The sequence below is a fragment of the Mugil cephalus genome, chromosome 2 (assembly GCF_022458985.1).
Source record: "Mugil cephalus isolate CIBA_MC_2020 chromosome 2, CIBA_Mcephalus_1.1, whole genome shotgun sequence".
In the NCBI taxonomy this organism is placed as follows: Eukaryota; Metazoa; Chordata; class Actinopteri; order Mugiliformes; family Mugilidae; genus Mugil; species Mugil cephalus.
The window spans coordinates 26,366,770-26,384,140 of record NC_061771.1 but is presented as its reverse complement, the minus strand read 5'-3'; the positions used below and the strand labels follow the sequence as shown (position 1 = coordinate 26,384,140).

The following is a 17,371-nucleotide window of genomic DNA, read 5'->3' as shown; positions in this document are numbered from 1 at the left end:
TCAGTGAACATCTGAAACGTTTTGTTCCTCCACTGATCTCAACGGAAATTATCCACTTATTCAACAGCTTTGTTCATAAACCTAATACATTTCAACACGTTGTCAACGCCCTTATTTGTAATAGCTGAAAAATGCGGCTGAAACGCAGAGAAAATAAACCTTGAACTGTTATTAAATCAAATTTTGCACAAACTACTGTCAAACCCCTAATAATAATAATAATAATAGTAATAAAACAAAGGTCCATTCTTGTTCTTTATCAAAGATTTCTAAAGGATAAAGCTGAATCTGATTCTCCATAATACACTTGTGCAGCTTTGTCAGCCACTGTCAGAACTCACATATATGACATCATGCATAATTCAAGAAGCCGGTTCAGATTGAAAAGCAAGGGGAGAGAAAAAAAATAAAAATGGGGCCTCACGAAGAAAATGAAACGAGTCTGCATCTCCCCGGAGAATAGACAAGCGGCTTTGTTTGTACGTACGGGACATTCTAGTTCTCCGTCCTCTCATCATCGTCGCTATCTCCTCCGCTCCGTCCCTGACCTGGATTCGAGTTTTTCCACCGTCCCTTTCCAGAATCTGCTTTGTCCTGGAAAGTTACGCGGCTCCCTGCAGAGAGCGCTGATGCCGTCTCACTTTCTGGTGCAGTGCGAGCGAGCTGTGATTAAATAGTAATAATAACAATAAAAAATAAAAAAAACTGGTATCTCAGTTATAAATCTGTAGCAGAAAAATCTGCGTCCGTCCCACGTCTCCACAAATGAGCAACGCTCTCGTAAAAAAAGCTCCTCCAGTCCTTTCGAGGTGTGAATCGTCCCGCCACACCCACTCACTTCTACTCCACTGGAAGCTAAGAGGCCGACCGTCACACCTGGCCTGGCTCCTGGTAGCTCGTGTGGATGACTGCGGCTGACTCACGCCGCTGTGTTTTTTTTTTTTGTGCAACATCTGTGATAATGACAGGGTTCGGCGGATCAACCCCGGCGGTAAACAAAGATGCCTTCCCCGTAGCAACGCTTTCCCCAGGTGTGTCATTATTTTTCAAGAACGGATGAAAACACCAATTCTGTGTTTTTTTTTTTTTTACATTTTCTTTCCCCCTCCGCTTCTTTCCCACCCCCCATCCCCATGTCTTCCTCTCAGACGCCCGCCGAACAGAGAATTGCTTGCTGCCAGGACTTCTATTTGTGGCTGAAGTCATTAGTTTTGTTTGTGTGCGCTCACGAGAGCGAGTTTGAGGGGCGGCGGCGGTGGCGGCGGCGGCGGTGCATCAGCGTGGGTCGGTATGATCTCTACCTGCTGAGCACGCGGCTCTCACGGCGTCTGCCTGCGTGGGAGAAAATGAAACGGCGGCAGACGCACGTGAGGCTCCTCCACTGATCCCGAATACGCGTCCCAGCAAGAGGCGGCCTTTGTTGAGAGCGCACCTGCTCGCGTTCGATGCATTTTCTGTTTTGTTTTGTTTTGTTTTTTTTGCTGCTGCTGCTGCCATCTTCCATCAGCTCGCATCCACTCCAGCTGAAAGCAGCTTTACATTTAACAAAATCAGACAGCCGGCTAACGACCTGCTCCACCACCAATAGGGGTTCGGTCCAGTCAACGAGCCACACATGATGCACGGGCGCACACACACACACACACACACACACACACACACGACTGGGATTAACTAAAGTAGGTCAACACCCAAAAAAGCCAAACACTAGGATTCGGTGGCAAGCTACTATTGTCTGCGTGGCTTCCATCCATTGTTGTTAGGGAAACAGGAAGATGGGAGCCATTAGAGAGGTTCCATCTTGGCTCATGGACTTTGCATCAGTCCAGGCAGTAAATAAGGCCTGACGGGCCGAGGGGGCGGCGCCATCGCGTCCACTGTTGTCCCGTGGCATGGCTGAAAAGTCCAACAACAACAAAACCCAAGGCAAACCAGACGGGGGGGGGGGGGGTTAATGGCGCAGGGCGCCGCACCTGAACGCAGCTCGTTCCGTTTTAAATTTGCAGGTCGACCGAGAGGCGCTCGAGGAGAAGTGTGATCAGGGAGCGGAAGGCGGGAGGGAGGAGGTCATGATCGAATCGAGGGGGGGGAGAATAAAAGAGAAACAGCTAAAGGGAGGAAGAGGAGCAGTTAACAAGTGAAAGTGAGAGGAAGTGGAGGTGGTGGTGGGGGGGGGGTAGTGCAGAAAAAATAGTGCAGCAATAGTGGTGCAGCAGGAAGCTGTGCAGCTTCAGATGTGAGGTGGAGAACGAAGGAGGGAGACGGAAATAGAGAGAAAGAGATGTGGAGGAGGAGGAGGAATGCATTGGAAGACGTGAACGAGGAAAGAGCCAGAGGCTGAGTGTGTGTGTGTGTGTGTGTGTGTGTGTGTGTGTGTGTGTGTGTGTGTGTGTGTGATCACAGGGAGACGGGCTGAGCTACAACAGCAAATTCAACAGAAAGAGATTAAACGTTGAGCTACTACTGACACAGATTAAGGATGAATTTTAATTCAGGGAACAACTTTGCAGTAATGAGCAACTATGGCAGCGATAACAAGGCCGATTGAGACCGGCCGTTTATTGATTTACTTTTTTCGGACCCGTCTGAGCGCCTGGACCTGGACTTTTTTCTGCATTTTTCTGCATGATTTTTCCATTTTTTCTTCAGTCATTAGTTCCCTTTCCAGTGAACCACTGCTTTGAGGGACACCAGGAGTTTTCTTTTGTTTTTCCATCAATATGAACACGTTTGAGTTCAATATAAGATAATGGAATAAACCAGCAGATCTATGAACGACAACATCAACTAACTTCTTTGGCACTTCTTGTAGTGTTAAACTGTGATAAAAATAAGATCTTTTTTTTTTTTTTTTTTTGCCACCTACAAGAGTTTAGTGTCTCTGCCGAAACTGTGAGTTCTCAAAAAAAATATACATATCATTGGGAAGCTGCCAAGGTGCCAAGAGGAAGTTGAGCTCTGAAATCGAGCTCCGCTTCTGCGATTACAACCTCAACGCAAGCGAGATAACTCTAAAGGGGTTTATCGCCCCGCTGACTGAGTTAATAAAATATATGTAAACACAGTGAAGGACGGGGGACAAAGACGTGAAGGGTGGAGGAGGCGGAGTGGCGCATTTTATTGAAGTGGCGAGAAAAGAGCTGCAGAAGCGGACGCCCGCGAAGTGAGATGAAAGTGGGAATCAGCTGATCGGCGTGTGATCATGAAGAAGCAGCAGAGAGGAGCGGCGCTAGGGGCTGAATCTCAGTCTGAGGTCTCAGACTGAGACCGGTGGAAAGTCTAAAAGCACAAGCTTCTGGTTCGTCCCATCCCTTCAGATGTGACCTTTTCACCCGGCGCTTTCTCTGCCAAAGATGCATCAGGTGGACTGCTGGGTGGGGGAGTCTCATCTCACCTGATCTTCTACTACCACCTTATCCTCACTAGGGTCGTGGGGGTTGCTGAAGTCGTTCCTAGCTGACATCAGGCGAGAGGCGGGGTCTCCAGCCTATCTCAGGGCTAACACAGAGACAAACAAGCATTCACACTCCAACCTAGGGTCAATTTAGAGTCGTCAATCAGCCTAACGAGCAGGTCTATGGAGGTGGGAAAACTGATGCCAACACAGGGGGAACATGGACCTTCTCACTGGGAGGCATCAGCGCTAACCACTGAGCCTAGGCAAGCTATCTATCTCTAGTCGCAGCGTGGTTGATTCGGTCTCAAACAGATTGGCTGTGATTGTCGTGTTCATTCGGCCCAAATGAACCGCTACTCAGTCTCATTCTATGCTGTGCACTGTGAGTGACGCCATACAAAAGCATCGGCTCTCTGGAGCTATTACACATTACCTCAGCCAACGAACTCCACAGCTACATGGAATATCTGCAACTAAAACAATTATTAAATAAATAAGTAATTCAGTACATTTATATCCGTTTATTTGTTGCAGAACCTTGTATTGTGAAAAGACGGCCAATGTTGATTCACTTCTCCTGCAGGTGGTTTTAATATTGTGGCTGATCGGTGTACTCCACCATGTCCTTTTGTAAAAGATTTAACCCGAGTTGAAAATGACGCAACATGTAACTGATCATCACACCTCCAGATTGTTGTGACACGTTCCCTGTTGTCTTTGATTAACGTGTTCTTCAGAAATGCTCTAAAAATATCCAAAGAGGAAGTGCTTGAAACTGATTTTGAACCAGGGGGATTTCTCACAGGCCTTTTCGCGAGCGCGGCCCAGTCCGTCTCGACAAAGGTCGGGGCTTGGCGGTGCAGCGGCGGGTAAACAGAAATGCAGGAAAGACAAATAACTGAGTGGCGAGAACGAGACAATTAACAGAAACAAAAGAAGAGGGAAAAAAAAGGGGAGAGTGCTGGAAACATTTGCTCTTTGCTCAAACTAAAAGCCAGTCTAAACACATCGAGGCTGACTTTAATGGCGGGATTAAAGAAGATGGAATCTCTGCACTGTGCACCCGAGGACTTCTGTCTGAGCCAGCCGAAGTGAACGCTTAAAAGAAAGCTGGAAGTGACAACTTGTTTATTTGAGTTTTGTCCGCGCGGAGCGGTCGTCGAGTGAACGGGGGCCGCACGAACCGACACGGCCTCGAACCGCTGCTCTTTAGCAGCTGGCAGGGAAATTGTGAAAAGTTTAAATCCTCATTAAGAATTTTTGGTTTTGTTTTAGCTTAATATCTTTTTTTTTTTACATTATTTTTTTCTGAGTTGGCGTTTTAAAGTTTTCAGCGACAATCCAGCTATTTTTTCCCTCTCCCTTCCAGGCTTGTGTTTAAGCCACTGACTTCTTTAAAAGCTTTTCGGTTGCTGTATTCCAAGAACCACTTGTTGACTCATTCCACGGCCGCATACCTCCTCACCCCACACGACCCTGGAAAACACATTCAGACATGCACTGCTGACAACTGTGCACACACACACACACACACAATCGTGCTGTGTTTCCTGCCCCTCACGCCGTCTCTAAAGCTCCGGGGGGAAACTTTTCAAGCCGAGCGACAGGCGGTTCGGCAGTTGCTACGAGAGAGTGCGCGATCGATCTGTTGGACTTGTGACGAGTCGGATGCCAACTGCAATGGCCTCGTCTGTGCGCTGATCTGTCAGAGGGCGCCCTGGTGGTTGCGACTGCGTGTTTGCGCGTCCTCGCTGCACATGTGCAAACACGTTGGTTAGGCAAGACTGTGGTTCTTGGTGTGACTGGTCTCGGTGTGTTACTGTTGCCCTCCGCGCCACACCCTCTGTCACGCTCAGGCTTGACAATGAGGAAAGCAAGAGCCAGACAAAAAAAAAAAAAAAAAAAAAAACACAGATAAATACAAAAAATGCCTGTGAATACGATTTTGCAGACACAAAAAGGAAGAGGCAGAAAAACCACGTTAAAAGTGAGTTTGATGACATTTTAAATAATCCACGACTGTCGTGCGCAATAAAAAGCCTCCTTTAACCTCTCTGTGAACCGTCTGAAAATAGAAAGGATTGTTTCAAAGACGAGCCCAGGGCCACGTCGTTCTGACAACGAGCCGCCTGCTCTGCTCTCAATTTCTGGAGAATCAACAGTGGATCTAAAAAGCTCTGCTGTACCGGCCACTGAGCTATTTTGAGCCAAATAAACTTCCTGATTTTTTTTTTTTTTTTTTTTTGCTTAAAAGCATTTGGCTCTTTCTTCGGTTGGTCGGTTCAGGAACAAAAGGAAGGATTTACAAGTTGTGAAACAGAGAAAGCGACCGTACGACACCGGAGATTGTGCAATTAAAGTGCAGCTTGTGACAACGCCTCATGTCTACTTCCTGGAGCCTCACGTTGGAAGCAGCCAGACAAACAACCAGCTTTCCCTTTCTGCAAATATTACGATTTTGAATCGGTTTTTCACACGGTTGCGGGCTAAGAGCAAGTTAACTGGACGACTGCACCAAAACAAGAATGCTGAGCTGTTATATAATAACCCAAATAGCTGCAGGGACAGGATGTGTGACGGGGGCGGGCGGGGTGAAAAGTGCACAGGTTCGGACCAAAATGATGGTGGTGCGAAAAGCTGTCAAAAAAACGAAACGGGGGACATTTTCGTGCACCATTTTCCTTCTGTTACTGAGACAATAAATGAGCAAGAGGCGCAGATAAATAAGAGCGTGATCACATAGCAGCAGGAAATCGTGCTGCACAGCTTCACAACAGAAAAGCTCTATTATTCTCTTGGCTGACTCTCCCGGTCGCAGCGGCCGCAGTCTGTCGAGCCGACGCCGAGTCTCTGTCAGAATCAGAGCTCCCTCAGATAGTGACATCGCAGTGATAAGTCCACTGAAGGAGAGTGGAAGACTGACTCATGGGCTTTTTAAGGTTTTTCAGCCGCTAGCTCAGAGACTGCAGTCTGCGAGTGCTTCAATTACACCACCCCGGAGACTTTCTCCACTGCTGACCGCCTCGTGTCAAAGGTCTCTCACGTTACAAAAAAAAAAAAGAAAAAAAAGAAAAGCATCTGATATCTCTGCTTACATGGTATTTTTAGGTACTTACTCTTAAAATATCTCCTGCAACGAAGGTGATGCAGATCGTGAAAACACGATCTGCATTGAGCATAGACTGTATATAAATATGTAATCAACGCGTCCCCACTTCCCTGCATCGGCCAAACTAATACTGTTTTCCTGAGGATGCACACAGCCCCTTCTTGCAGTTTTGGAGACAGAGTCTGTATTCTACAACTCTCATTGTCGCACAGAACCAGTTTATGGAGCGGTTGGCATGGCAACTGGTATTCGCCATTATGTCACGTCCTGTTTCTATAGCGTCAAATAACTAACTAAAGCTAAATTTATCCAAAAATGTCACTTGGAACGTGCATCAACGTTATATTAACTACCTAAAATAACAGAAACCATCCTTGGAAAGAGAGAAAAAAATTGTGTATTTTAGTGTTTTAGTTTGGCTCAAGTCCCGCCCACTAACATGGAGGAGGTGGAGCTTATGACCTGTACTGCAGCCAGTCACCAGAGGGAGCTCTACTTGCTTTGGCTTCACTTTTGAGAAGCAGTTCCGTCGTCCATCTTTATGGAACAGAGTAACCCCACGTCACTGAAAAGGCCACGCCCCCTTATGGGTGAAAACAGAGGAGAAGTTACGTTGTGTACTGTCCTTCAAACCATTTAAAAAATAAAACTATGAGATTTTCTCTGCTCCCCTCAAGAGTGAGGGATGAAAACCAAATAAATGTGTGTCTTCAGGCCATAAAGCAGGTGGACAAAGATGCAAAGCCGTGGGATCCTGATCGTCGCTGTACGTTTGCGGCAAACACTTAATCATGACGATGCTAATATTAGCTTATCACGCTATAAAAAATAAAAAGTAGGGACTGCTGACTGGAAGGCTGTAAATTTTATTTTCTATTCACACATGTGTCTGAGTAACGACAGCAGAGCAACACAAAATAAAAACTGACTACGGAGGGAGGTGTATTTACCTTTAGTGGTCTGTTTTCACCCAAATGGGGGCGTGGCCTAATTTCCTAATGTCATCTATGCTGTCTATGGTGTTAATGCACTGCTTTGTGACTACTAAGTCATCCCGTGTCATAAGCAGCTAGCTGCTAAATTTGCATGTGATGATCATGTTTCACGCGCTGGGTTTTAACAAAGAGGCTGTCGATGGAAACAAGGTCTGTGGAAACATTAAAACTTTGGCTAAAACCAAATCAGTGATCTCAAAGATGCAAAACAGCCCCACGGAGCTCAGCGGCTCGCTTGAGCTGGGCCGTGTCTCTGAGTCACTTTTCATCTCTACGAGTAATCCTTTCAATATTACGCACAGTCCGCCTGATCCACCGGTGATATGAATGTATTCGTTGGTGGAGCTTAGAGAAATTTAAAGCAACATGCCTTTGCACATCATGAATACCTACCTCTAATCCACTGTTGACGCAGTGAACAAGTTTCCTCGGAACAAGAATCTGCCAAAAGACTCGATTCCTCTGAAAATCATTCACAGCCTGCGCTAATATTATGCAGTCACCGCAATGATTCATTCCAGCTCCACTGTACTGGACAAAAAAACAGCAATCTCACATGCGGTAAATACAACTTGATTCACGGCTATGCACCACTCAAAGCACTGAGACAACGCACAGATCAGGCATAACATTACGACCACTCGCCTAATATTGTGTAGGTGAAAACAGCTCTCACTCTAGAGAGACTGGACTTTAAAATTAAGTAATGCAGCAGAGATACGTGAAATACAGTTGACTCATGTTTCATAATGTGTTCCCAGGAACCGAAATGAGGAAGAGCAAGTGGATACCTTAGCAGTGTGTCGCTTAGTGGCACAATTTCAGCTCAGTTTGTCTGTGAAAGAAGAGTTCCTGCAGCAGAAAGTCGGAGCTTGTAACCAAAGACTCGACCGGGCAGAGCATCTGATCGTCTGCTTATCTGCCCGTGGTTTCGTCGGTGCGAGTGTTTTCGTAACGCGGACGAACAGACCCTTTAAAAGTCCCGACAGTGTAAACATTTAAATCGCAACCATGTGTTTTGAGTTTGGGACGATTTCTCAGAACCCGTCCGTTCAGTCGCCGCTGCTCTACACTCAGCTCGAGTTCCCCCCCGGCCGCTGGCGTCCGCCTCGACCGTTTGGCGAGCCCGGGCCTAACCCCGACTGGCACCACCTCGGGAGCCCTTATCTCTGTCAACCCTTCTTCCCTTTTCGACTGCGCGAGGCCCACCGGCGCTCGCAGCGCTGGCTGGAAAGGTCAGGAATGTAGAGGGAAAAAAAAAGAAAACTGCTGGAAAAAGGGAAAATGTCATGCGCCCTGAGCCGCTCGTCAGCGTCATCGCGCGCCGGAGAGAGGAGGCGCTGGCCTGTCCGGTCCCTCCGAGGGCTCGGTAAATAACCCGGGGTTGTTTGCTGTTATCCGCCTCATGCTAATCCTCACACACAGCCGTGCACACACACACATATAACACCTATTGTCACCATTTTCAATCTTCCCCTTGCTGACACCTCGTTGTCATTCCCTTTCTCTCATCCTGTCTCTCCAATTGTCTTTTTTTTCTCTCTCTCTCTCTCTCTCTGCCTTCTGTCTTCATCTCAGCTCTGGGCCTTAAAAACAGAAACCAAGACTCCCTTGTCATCTTCGACCTACAAAGAAAGAGGGGGGAGTGCGCGGATATTTTTAAGCTTCCACTGCTGCACAGCTTCAGACTCCTCTCTGCAACACGGCACACGCTTCATTATTGCTACCTTGACAAATCACCCGACGACGCGGCAAACGCGCTTAAAGGTGCGACTGCTACCGGGACACGTGATGTGTATTAACACAATTACATGAAATAATGATGGACTGAAGGAAGGTAAATTAGATTACAGCGTGAGTTGCTACTCGGTGTCAGATTCATTACTGAACTCTAGCGGTGTCAAATTAGCACGTAGCCGTGGAACGATAAATCAGCTCCTGCAGAGATCCGTTTAGATGTATTTCCGCTTTAATTTTGAATTTTGTTTTTACGAGCTAAATGAAGACCTCGGTGGAATCTAGTGATCAGCAGCGAGCAAACTCTGGTCTAGCCGCACTCTGAAAGCGTGACTACGCAACATACGTCAATGAAATGTGCGCAGCCATGTAGCCTCAAGGTGGCTGGTATAAGTTTACACCCCGGGCTATAAAAAGGGCAGCGACCGACTGAAATAACTTGTTTGTTGCAGCTCAGTACTGTCGGCCCACAGCAACGTAAGAAGGAGAGGTAGGAGAAGAAAGAGAAGAAGGAGGCCTCCTGGCTACACAACCAGGAGACGATGATTCCACAAAGTCTAATAAGGAGTCACAGACTGCAATGTTCATATAAAGATTAGGCAAAAAAAAAACAACCAGTGATCATTGAGACTGACACTGAGAAACTCGAGCGGAGGATATAAAAACGCCCCCGAGTGCAGCATGAGTCATCAGTTAGCTTGAAGTGGGAAATAAAGTCAGAAATGTAGCTGGAGACACCTCCAAAACAACATTTATTCTCCGAACGGTTCGATGACACCCCGAGGTTTCTCCTCCACTTTGATTGAGTGAAGTCAAATGCAACATTACACCGATCTGCCACAACATTAAAACCACTGACGGGAAAAGTTCACAACGTCGAGCATCTTCTGATAATTCAGTGTTCTGCTGCGAAACGTTGGGATCTGGCATTTGTGTGGATGTTACTTAGACATGTAGCACCCGCCTAGACCAGACCAGACCAGGTACACCCACCCCACCCCACAGCAATGACACTCCCTTGTCCTGGTCCATGTTCATTCTCCAGCATTTAATCCACCTGTTTTAGGAGGTGGTCATGATGCTATAGTCTCATCTTCTACAACTACCTTATCTTCACTACGGTCACAGATGTTGCTGGAGCTTATACCATTGGGTGAGAGTTGGGGTACATCCTGTGTAGATCGCCAGTCTATCACAGGGCTAACACATTCAAACCTAGGGTCAATCACCAATTACCCCAACGAGCATGTCTTTGGAGGTGGGAGGAACCCGGAGAAAACCAACGCAGACACAGGGAGAACATGCAAACTCCATCCAGAGAGGCCTGAGCTGGACTCAAATCCAGACTATAATGTCATAGTATAAAGTAATTAAATTTTAATGGAGTGGTTGCAAGACTAGATAAGCATCAAGCAAGCAACACATGACGCAGCTTTAAATGAAACCTCTCGCACTCACTGGTAAAGCTTGTGCATCCTACACTAATGTCCTTTCAGGGAAAGGAATTTAATTTAACGTCCGCAAATCAGATCTGACAGTCACTGATTATACGTGCCCAGTGTTTGCCCTGCGACTCCAAAAACGAAAAACGAACTCACCGCTGAACACGGTTCCACCAAAACTGTTCTGTGACACGAGCTAAACAAAGAGATTAAAATGACGTTCTTATCTTCAGCCGCCGCCCCGAGACTTCGGCTTTTCGCATGTCAAAAGCACATGATTCGGACACAGATTGCACAGCTTTACAAAAAAAAAAAAAATGTTGATATAATTCCTATTCTTTAACGGTGCAGAACTGCAGCAAGCAAATGGTGCGTCTGTCAATAAGACCTGAACAACGAATGCTGCAGAATGGGCGGCAACTATGTCAACTCAGCGACCGTTTCACACAGTTAAGAGGACGCAGAACCTTTGCTTCTCTAACTCTAAACATAGTAGTAGTTGTAGCAGCGCGTTGCGCCATTTACCGAGCCTAGAGAAAGCTGCCCGGGTCATGTCATAACATCGTGTCACGCAATCAGTTTAAAGACTGCTGCAAAGGCCCGTTTCCGATGACTATCTGCCGTCTTTTCGTTGAGGTAAATACAAGATGACACGCACAAAACTTGACTCACTGGAGGAAAACGAAGGGATTTTTCTTTTTTTTTTAATAAAAATTAGCAACTGTCCCATCATGAAGCATGAAGCTGTCTCTGGATGTGAGAGTAACGTGGAGATGGCAGCTCGTTATATTCGGAGAGACAACCTGTTGACGACGTGGGCTCGGGCCTTAATGACAGCACGGGCCAGAATCACACATGATGAGCAAATAAAGGCGATGAGAGTGTACGCTAAGGAGACGGAGATACGTCATTTACTAATATGTGGATCCGTCAAAGCTGTGTATCCACACTGATCAGCCACAACATTAAAACCACTGACGGGAGAAGTGAAAGACATCGAGCGTCTAGTGACGATTTAGTGGGGAACTTGTGGCATCTTGCATTTGTGTGGATGTTACTTAGACATGTAGCACCCACTTAGACCACAGCAGACCAGGCGCCACCTCCTCCTTCATGGCAGCAGAAAAAAACAAACACAAAAACAATTTAGGAACAACTAAACTTCCAAATTCACCAGTATCTGTGAGATGCACCTGAAAAAGCCTGAACCATAGTGGCCTCTCCCTAACCCTAGGACACAACAACATCCTGTTATCAGACACCACAGGACGCCCTCAGAAGGCCCACGTCCATTCTCTGATGAGACACAACTGATCTGGAGGCACAAGAGCGACCTACAAACGGTGGTCATAATGTTATGCCTGGTTGTTGTATATACTGTAGGGCTGCATGATTCCCGTAAACCGATGAGGTCTAAATGACTTCCTGGCAATCTGTCCACTTCCCGACTCTTCAGCATTGATCAACCACACTCTCAGTTCTCCTCCTCGTGATGCTAGGATGGGTTCAATCATGCAGCCGGGACTTTATTCTGATCAAAGCAAACCTGTAATATGTGCACAAGTCTCTGCAACAACGTAAAGCCTCCACGTGCTTCGCTGCAGATGAGGCTGAATGTGGCCAGCTGCTATTTTAAAAGCTGTTTTGTCCTAAAACCTTCTACAAACACTGCTCCATCCGGAAAAAAGGGGAAAGAGAAAAAGTGTTTAAACGTAAAAAGTAACAGTGACAACGTTTCTGATTCAACCTGCTCCTTTTTACTTTTTCCATTTTTTTTTTTTTTTTAGCTCAGCACCTGCACAAACTGCGCTCGTGGATGTGCGTGCGTATTTTTTGCTTCTTTGTCACATTAGTTCAGCTGTGGAAAATAACAAGCCTTTCAGATGTGGTAGCCCTCAACGGTGGGATCACTCATCGGCCTCTCCAAAAGATCAGACCGATTTAACTTCACGTGACAAAACGATGACACTCTGGATGGTTATCAGCGCCTCTGTGTCTCCACAATGTCACAGGGTTGTGACAGTAAAGTTCAGTGAAATATAATCCATAATCCTTCTGACAATACACACGACACCAAAAGGGATTTTTCTACTTTTTTAGTGCTGTGACATGGTCTTAATCAGTGTAGTTGTCTCCAAATATATTTTCTGTGCATCTGTTGTTCTGGGCTATGTATTATTATTATTATTTCTTTATTAAAGGGTTCCAGGATTGAATTTTTTATTTCTTATAAAACAATCCATCAGCCAAACCAAACACCTGCCTCTGAATCACTTGGCTATACTTAGAAGACATTTACAATACTCAGTTTAATTTCTGCATTTCTTTTGTCTGCCATCTGTTTAACATCTGTTTCAAAGCTTTTTTTTTTTTTTTTAAAAACCTGGAGGGTTGTCTCTGGCTTCAAATCTGAGCATGAAGCCTTGTGGATAAAACAAAAAAAAAAAAGTTACCCAGTATTTTCCAGTGTGGGACTTGAGGGGTTTTAGGAGATTTATTAACTTTTGACAAGTTGTGAGACGAAAGGAAATAATTAATCTGCGGCACGAAATTAACTTTGTTTCTCCAGACGACTATAAATCATTCGGATGAAATGGGAAATGCCTCGTTTAGTTGCCGTACGTAGAGCCCATTGACCTCCGACGTGGGCGTCACGAACCATAAACGAGGCCGTGACCTGTGGTCCCGATCCGCGCTCTGCTCTCCTCACCGATGCAGCGCCACTGAAATACTCCTGCAATTTTTACATTTTTTGGGGAAATCGGGAGATGAGAATAAGCTTCGTTTCCTGGATCGCTTCTGTTTCAATCTACTTCAACCTTAGTGAGAAGAGCAGAGAGAAAAGGCCTCAGTTCCCCAGCGACCGAAAAGGGAAAACAAAATTCCTCTGACCTCAAACGGATCGTGGTGAACGGGACTCAGGAGTGAAGAGGAGGAAAACGTAGGCGACGGTACGATTCAGTGCGGTGACACGAGGACGCTCCTGAGCGAGCGGTGAGTTTTCAGCCCGCGCCTCCTCGCGCTTTGACTCCATCGCCCCTCTTCCATGATTAATTTCAGCGTGTCCCATTTGTGTCATTGTCTGCACTGCATTCTCTGATTTACTGGAAATGGGAGTTAGCGGACAAAGGAAGTGTTGAACCGAAACAAAACAACACATTTCTGAATCGAGCCCACGACGGCGAAGCGGTCAATCTGGTTAAACGGCGGCGCGACCTACACACAAAGGCAGCTGTATGCTCAAAAACTTAAACCGGAGATGCACAAACGGCCTCTCTCTATTTCTGACAAATGTCGCATTATGTCCCTGGGAAAAAAAAAAAAAAAAAAAAAAATAGAAGTAAAAAATGGTGCAGGGTACGGAACAGTCGGAGGGCTTTTCTTCGGCTTCATGCCTCGTCAGTGAGCTTTTAAGAGTTGGGTTATGGGCGTTAGAAATGCCGCATCAATATCAGAGTGAGAACTGTTACCGAAAGGGACGTTTGAGTCAGTCTCTCAAAATGCAGCTCAGTGAAACCGTTCATTCCTCGCCCACAAAAATAACACTGACGCACTGTAAGACCAGCATCAGCAGAAGTTTACGCACAAACAAGTGCCTGCTGACAGTTCAACGACCTCAATCCTGATCTACTGATGTCCCAAATCAATTAGAAACGTATTCATAATAAATTAAATTCAGTTTCATTCAGTGCGTTTACACACAGCTTAATGGAGCTATGCTCGAAATTTGACTTTCTCACTACAGTCCTTGTCCCAGTTCACATGCAGCAGAGAAAATCAAATAACTCACAGGAGCATGTCCTCCTCCTCCACACTAGGTGGCGATATGTGTCTTTACAGCGTGTTATTACGTCCCCCTTTCTGGTTGACCTGTTACGTCGAATAATAAACAACTTGAGTCGTTCGTGCAGCAGACCGGCATTTCAAACAACAACCAGATGGATAATAGTTTAGTTTTTTTAATCTCGTACATAATGTGTGCGCTACTTATGGTGCAGACAAGGTGGCGCTATCCCTCAGGTGGTTCAGGTGTCACGCGTATAGGCGTTGTCCATTTAAAGTGCGATTAAGGCGTGCACATGTAAATCAATGTCTTAATCGGTTAAGGATTTTAGTTGGAGTAACGTGTTTACATGCACTTAAGTGGTCCAGTTAAAGTCGGATTAAGGCAATAATTAGTTTTTTTCACGTGCATGTAAACGTACTGACGTACTGAAGGTTTGCTTAGTTATTTAAGAGATAATCACAAAGCTAATGTGTTTTTTCCACAATGTTTTACCTCTAGTTGTCCAGCTCTTCTCTGTAGGAGCCAGATGCCTCAGAGCGAGAAGGTCCTGGGTTCAGACCCATCTGTGTGGCATTTGCATGTTCTCCCTGTGTCTGCGCGGGTTCTCTCCAGCTCCCCCACCGCCCAAAGACATGCTCGTTAGGTTAACCGGCGAGTGTGTCAATGGCTGTTTGTCTCCCTGTGTTAGTCCTGTGATAGACTGGAGACCTGTCCGGCCCCCTCCAGAAGACAAGCAGTTCCAGAAAACGAATGAATGGGTCTCTATAGTAGTAGTGTCACACTTTTTAAATTGAAAACGCTGCCACACATCAGCTCTCGGACTCGTAGCTCCTGTCACGTCCCGGATCTCTCAGCAGTGATGACTAACCATGTGGTGCTCGCAAGAGTAGCCATGCAAATCCAGTCTTGTAACAGAGGATGCAGGAAATTGCATGCATTATCTCAAGCATAAAAGCTTTTCTTTTTAGTAAACTCTGCCACATGATCCACCTCATCCTAATGGATGATGGCCTCAACAGCAACAAGTTGCAGCCTCCTGCTTCTTGCCCACTGTTTTTATTTGGTGGTGCACCACCTTCGCTGTGCAACACTTTGTCGATACAATATAAAGTCAAGGTGTAATGCTGCAGGAAAGTTTGAAACTGAGATAATAATGCAACTAGCTTTAAAAAATAAAATAAAGAAAACCGGACGCAGCTAACCATGAAACAAAACTGTAAAGTCTGTCACATCGCTGTCAAGGCACCAAAATCAAGCACCGAGAAAAAAAAACAAAACAAAAAAAAACACACTAATAGCAGATTGGCAGAAGACTTGCAGAGAGGCAGTGTGACATTGCACCACATCAGTGTGACAGAAAGGACAGACAGAAATAGGTTGGCAGATGTGGAGGGTGGCATGAAATGAGTTGTGCGTGTCACAGTAGGTGAGCAGGCTACTGATTGGATATAAAAGCCGGACAAATAAGGGCATAAATGGTTTACCACTAGCGCACGTCTCCCTGGACTGAAGTACAAAATGAAGCTGCAAGATGGCGATTTTGGCTCAAGATTCACCTGTCAGGCTGTCAACGCTGCGGTGAAACCTCCTCACACGAGTGTCTTAGAAAGAATTGAGAGTGAAATAACAGAGAATAAAAGAAAAAAAGAGGCTTTGGTTTGATCAAGTCGGTCTGGTTTGGCTCGAGTCAGGCTGCCTCAGGCGTTAAACACAGAAACAGTCCCACTGAAGCAGCAGCAACTGATGGCTGCAGTCAACCTGGCAACTTTAAACCATGGTACAATAAAAAAAATAGAAAACCTACCCAAAACGAATACCACTGATTTGATGAATGCAAGAGAAAAGAAAGTGAAATGCGCAACAAAAACAGACAGTGAGCCGCATTCAAAGAGGAAGTTGCAACCGTATTTACAGCAAACGAGATCTGCATAGTGCATGTAGGTACAACCACATCAACTGAGTGTTTGTCACATGAACGGCGAACCGTCACAATCTGCCTCATCTGTTTGTGTTGGCGGCGTCGCCGTGAACGCTTCTGCTCGTCTTTCATCTCCTACCAACATCTTTTATTTGAGGAACAAGGAGGGAGCGTGTTTAACTTTATTTATACGGGAAAACACGTAAAACAACACGATGGTGAGCTTAGGCGGGAGTGTGGCTGCACCAGGAGGAAGGAGGAATACTGAATATTCATTTTCAGCAGTCTGCCTCTGTGACCTCTGTGACTTCCGTCACTTCCTCACACCCATCTGCAGCTACAAGTTGTTTTAATTCCACGTCAGTTCCTTTCTGCCTACTTCAGGTCAGAAAGCTGACGTGGCTCCTCGCAGGGACACCGTTCCAAAAAGAGTACAGAGACATCAAACAAATAATTCAACCGTCATCAACTTGTTCCCAAACGTGGAGCAGATCACCAGAGTGACACCCTTCACCCAGCGGTTAACAGCCCTTTTTTAATTAGCGACTGGAAAACGTGACCCTTGGATCTGTAAATGCAGAGCTCATAAAAGATTTAAAACAAACAAACAAAAACAAAAAGGCGAAAAGAGTTCATCGTCTGCACGGTTTACACAGAGCAGTCGCAACATTGTGACCACTGAAAGGAGTGAATGACACTGACCACCTTATGACAACACGATATTCTGCTGGAAAACGTTTAAACAACTCAAGAAAACACACAAAAAAAACAGCACAAGGTGTTGACCTGGCCTCCAAATTCACTAGATCCCAAACTGATCAAGTATCTGTGAGATGATCTGCAGAGGACCCAGCTCCTCAAAGACCTTCCACTCACAGCCTCCTGTTACCAGACACCACAGGACGCCCTCAGAAGACCCATGTCCAGTCTCTGATGAGCCACAACTGCACTGGAGACACAAGGGAGACCGGCACGTTACTAGGAAG

At 45.9% G+C, this 17,371-nt stretch overlaps 1 protein-coding gene across 4 annotated transcripts in view; it reads right to left on the bottom strand.

Annotated features, from left to right (window-relative positions):
- The window catches only part of mgat3b (beta-1,4-mannosyl-glycoprotein 4-beta-N-acetylglucosaminyltransferase b), a 56,555-nt gene that overhangs the window by 23,778 nt on the left and 15,406 nt on the right, over nucleotides 1-17,371 (bottom strand). For 2 of the 4 annotated variants that reach the window (XM_047578065.1, XM_047578067.1), the window contains exon 1: nucleotides 488-10,196. The exons of the other annotated variants lie outside the window; for them this stretch is intronic. The gene's annotated coding sequence lies outside the window, so the exon portion shown is untranslated. Of the gene's footprint in view, nucleotides 1-487; nucleotides 10,197-17,371 lie in introns of those variants that run through there. 4 annotated transcript variants of the gene reach the window in all.